Source organism: Clarias gariepinus, chromosome 24 (genome assembly GCF_024256425.1).
Source record: "Clarias gariepinus isolate MV-2021 ecotype Netherlands chromosome 24, CGAR_prim_01v2, whole genome shotgun sequence".
NCBI lineage: Eukaryota > Metazoa > Chordata > Actinopteri > Siluriformes > Clariidae > Clarias > Clarias gariepinus.
The window spans coordinates 20,008,971-20,013,750 of NC_071123.1; the positions used below are offsets into that span (position 1 = coordinate 20,008,971).

Sequence of the window (4,780 nt, forward strand, 5' to 3'; positions counted from 1 at the left end):
TTGTCCAGAATTACTTTCACTTTCTACTTTTTTTTTCATTACTAAGAACTGAGATAAGGCCCCACCCATTTGCCTCGGATAACCTTGTCTCCTGTTAGTTTTATATAATAACAACAACAACAACAATAATAATATTAATAATAATAATAATAATAATAATTTCTTAAGCAGCTCTTTCCCAGAATGCACTGCTTTGTTGGACCAACGGCAGCTACTGTAAATTTTAGTAACCTTTTGTTAGTGCTCTGACGTCGGGCCAAAGTTGGCATCAGTGGGTTGGCCCAACATCATTTTGTCCATTGGCCCACTGTTGGCCTATTGGTGGGGCCAAAGATAGGTTTCCCCAAGATTGGTTCAGTAGATAATAGCAAGGTTGAAAATTGAAAATTAAAAAAATATGGCTTTAGCTTCGTGCAGCAGGCTCTATCAATGATGCCATCACATCAGGAGCTCATATGAGGGCTGGTTACCAGTATAGTACATAAATAACATTAAAAGAACTATTTGTCTAACTCCGTGGCTACCGCCGTTAGCTAAACGTTGGTCCAACAATGTCGCCTGTGTTGCTCCCTGATAGGCGGTGACACTTCTCTGCATTTGCTCTACTGGCAGACCGATGCTGTAAGTGTGAGTGAGCGGCATGTCAGGAAGTATCACTACTTTCTTTAAGGACTGACATTGCTTTTTTTTCAGGATTTTTAGCTATTTGTGAGTATAACTCTGTTTCCTAAATATTGCCTATAGAACTATGAATTATGAGTAAATAATTGTAAGAGAATGCAATGCATTGAGATGACAAGGCAGAGAAACAACAACTTGGCTATTATCGCTCATGCACGCTAGAGTGTGTTGAACACAAACATTTTGTTCAGTATGATGCCAAAAGACTTTGAACAATATTAATGTAAGAAAATGTCAGATTATCATAAATTATATTTAAATAGATTAGCTATGATGTCAGCTAAACAGTGGTGATAATGTGTAGTTATTCAAGACACCACAATTTTTTTAATTCATTTTCTTGTTTTCTAAAATAATAAATGTTAAATTCATTGTACTTTGTGCTCAATTGTGAACACTGTCAGACAGGTCACTAGATGGCGCTAATCGCTAGGGAGGAACCTAAAACCCCACAGAGGCCAGGTGCTGCTGATTAATCCTTCAGCCAAGCTAAAGTTTAAAGTTTAATGGTGGGTTAATATTCCTCCAAGTGAGATGTAAACATCCTTGAGTAATACATAGGAGTGTTGAGAATCTGTGGTGGTAACATGAAAACATGAATGCAGTTGTAGTTTCGCTGTAATATGGTGAGAAAGCTATTTAGCTATGCACTATTATGCTAGGCTAATTGACCTGTTGCCAGTGGATACAGTAGCACATGGAACCATAGCGAGGTTAGAACCACAGCGATTGTTGCCATAGTGCCAGAAACATTAAGTGCTAATGTACAGTACATATTGTTCTGCTTTAGGGCACTGCATTTTTGTTTGTTTATGCGGTTATTGAATATATCTACTAAGGTAGTTGGCATGTGAAACATATCATACAATCTTGCTAGGTTATTTACTGTTTGAATTGTTTCGTTTACTTGGTTTAATTTGAAAAAAAAAATATATTGTAGCACAGTATGTTCTGTTATACTGGAACTGTTTTTGAACTGAGTTGAGCCAAATGTGGAAAATCTTTTCTTTTTCTCATAATTTTACTGGTTGAAAAGGAATATTTTGAAGTACATTTTAAAGTACAATGCTTAAATTATTGATGTTTTTACACAGCGTAGAGTCACAGTTCTCCAAATATGCTGTAATGTTGATATTGAAGATGATGATGATAAAGAAGAGCTGAGCTACAGTGACCAAGCTGATGGTGAAAGTAACGAGGTAAATGATGATGAGGAAGATGCAGAGCCACATGATATAAAAGACTGAGGCAATGGGTGCTTTGTTTGAATGCAGTGCAGTAGCGACCCCAATGGGGTTCTCCAGTCCTGTTCACCCTGTACATGTCAGAATTAATGTACAGCTCATGAGTCCTGCCATGTACAAAAGTTTGCAGATGACACTGCGATCGTTGACTATCAGGAATGGAAAGGAGGAGGAGTACAGAAAACTGATCCATGCAGGACTTTCACTGCCCTGCTCCACTGACAGACTGAGGAGGTCATTCCTCCCTCATGCCATGAGACTGTTTAACCGCACGCGTGGAAGTGGGGCCATAGTCAGGCCATAGCATAACATTCTTACTAAACACAAACCTTTTGCACATTATGCACAAATCTACTGACTTTGTACAATAATATGCACAGCAGCTTTTACCTATTTTTTATCCTTTTTTATGTAGGATGGTTTTTACCTTATTTTTCTTATTTTCCAGATGTAATATGTGGACTGCTGGATCTTGTAAATTTCCCCATGGGGATGAATGAAGTATTCAACCATCCATCCATCCATCCATCCATCCACATTGCTGAAAGAAAGTGTTTATTTTGTATATTTTCTTAGTTTGTTATCATTTAATCACAAATAAAATTAATAAATGCATTTCTGGAGATATAAATGTGTTTTCTTATTATTGGCAATGATGAAAAGAGTCTAATTTAATTTCCAACCTTGCCATATCTACTAAACCAACATTGTGCCACCACTGGGCCAACCAATCTTTAGCCCCACCAATGAGCCAATGCTGGGCCAATGGACAAAATGGCATTGGGAAAATTACTGATGCCAACACTGGCCCAATGTATGCACTGCCATTGGCCAATCATTGGCCCTTCAGGAGGGGTTCTATCTGGGTTAGTTCTAATGTTAAAACTACATTTGGCACAGACTGGACTCTGGTTTTACGTGTGTGCAAAGAAGAATAAACACAAACAAATATGTTTAGAAACAGAAGATTAAGGAGTAAAAGTGACTCTGTATCTGAGCACAAAACATGAACAGTGTGTCATTATAAATGTTTATAATGTTTTAGACTGTGAGTTCAGTTCCTGTACATGTTTTAATACACCTTGTTCAAAATTAAGTATTTTACTGTATGAACATAACAGCAATACATTTTTAAATCTGATTCGTCCAATCTATCTATCTATCTATCTATCTATCTATCTATCTATCTATCTGTCTATCTATCTGTCTATCTGTCTATCTATCTGTATTATGTATTTTGTGCCTTTCTTCTACCTATCTATATGCAACTTATTTTAAATTTTGTTAAAGTATCTACTCATTAATTCAATTTCTTTAGTTTTTTTTTCCCATTTTCCCATTTACAGTGTGAGTGTTTAGTGTGAGCTCTAATACGGATCAATAACTGTGACTCTACTGTCAAAAATGCATCACAGGCTCACAGGCATTATGTACTGTATAGAGCAAAAGATACATCTATTTCACAAACTGCTCATGCATTTGTACCGTGTTTGACTTGGAGGCGGCAAGATGGCAGACGAGGAGCGTGCAACAGAAATGGAACGAAATCAGGTAGATTCCTTATATATCTCATATTGTGTTGTAATATAATTTTTATGCTAAATTAATTTCGGAAACCGATGCAAAGTACTGCACATTGTTATATCTGTGATGTATCTTCTGCCTGATACATAATGCCTGCGAGCCTGTGACGTATTTTTGACAGTAGAGTCACAGTTATCAATGCGTATTCATAATGAAGGACCCCCAAGCATAAAGTCGCACTTCATACTATTATTATTATTATTTTAGATAATAGTATTGTTTTTGGAATCGTATTCTTACATAAGAACACACTACATATTTTATGCATGATTTGACTCATATGAGAGTTTACAAAAACATTTTTATACATTTTATTAGCTTACAGTATGCACAACTTTTTTGACAGCTACTGTACCTTACCCCATGTTTCTTTCCCCAACTTTTTGTTTCATGAATGTAGTCCTGCTTTATACATGCGCCAATGCTGCCCCCTTGTGGACGATTTAAATGTAGTCAGCATTACGTCTTGCTCGTTGTTTAACGGCGGTTGGAATCCAGGAGGGTCAGCTGTAGGTCTCATTCTCCCGCCTCACGCAGTCACTCATCTTCACACTCTCTCACCACACATTCAATTTCTCACACTTTCATATTTAAAGTTCTTGTCTGCGGAAGACGCAGGAAAACTCCCTGAGCTCCAGCTCTTTCTGACGAGTCCACTATAAACGGCTTTTATTTTCAGGGCAATTCTCCACATCAGTCCCGCGTGCACTCTCTGTCCTCCACAGGTGTAATGCGGCCACAGACCGGAACAACGCTCCGCCCCCTTTTATCTCTCAAACTGAAGAGGAATAATATTCACGTAATCCATTTGAAATTAACATTCATTTACAGCGGCGGAAAAACATTAATTACATACAAAAGAAGGGAGAATAATTGGAGCCGTCATAAAGCATTTCATCCTCCCGTTTACACTGAGAGACAGACTCACATTTCATTACTTGCTTTGTAAATTACAGTGTTGTGGTGAAACTGTAGATGTTTCCTGGTTCTGAACTGAACATGACGTGTCAGTGTGGTGTGTTGGAGCAGGTGATGGATCCTGATAAAGAGCCGCAGTGTGGAGCAGCAATAAGAGAGAGAGGATGAGCTGTACAGATGGATCTGTTCTGCTGTTACTCATCCACTGTCCTGCAGAAATGAAGAAAAGCTTACATCATTAGTAAAATACATTCAGCTTCATTATGGATACAAAAAAATAAAAGGGTCTAATTTCAAGAATTTAATTATTGTGTAATTACAGTAAATAAATACAAATTATGCTACAGTAAGAA

General features: G+C 37.4%; 1 long non-coding RNA gene across 1 annotated transcript; it reads left to right on the plus strand.

The window, feature by feature from the left end:
* Positions 1-408: 408 nt before the first annotated feature.
* LOC128512122 (uncharacterized) lies at positions 409-2,467 on the plus strand. The gene is made up of 3 exons (XR_008356249.1): positions 409-708; positions 1,776-1,880; positions 2,374-2,467. It is a non-coding gene; the product is annotated as an uncharacterized LOC128512122 (long non-coding RNA).
* The last annotated feature ends 2,313 nt before the right edge of the window (positions 2,468-4,780 follow it).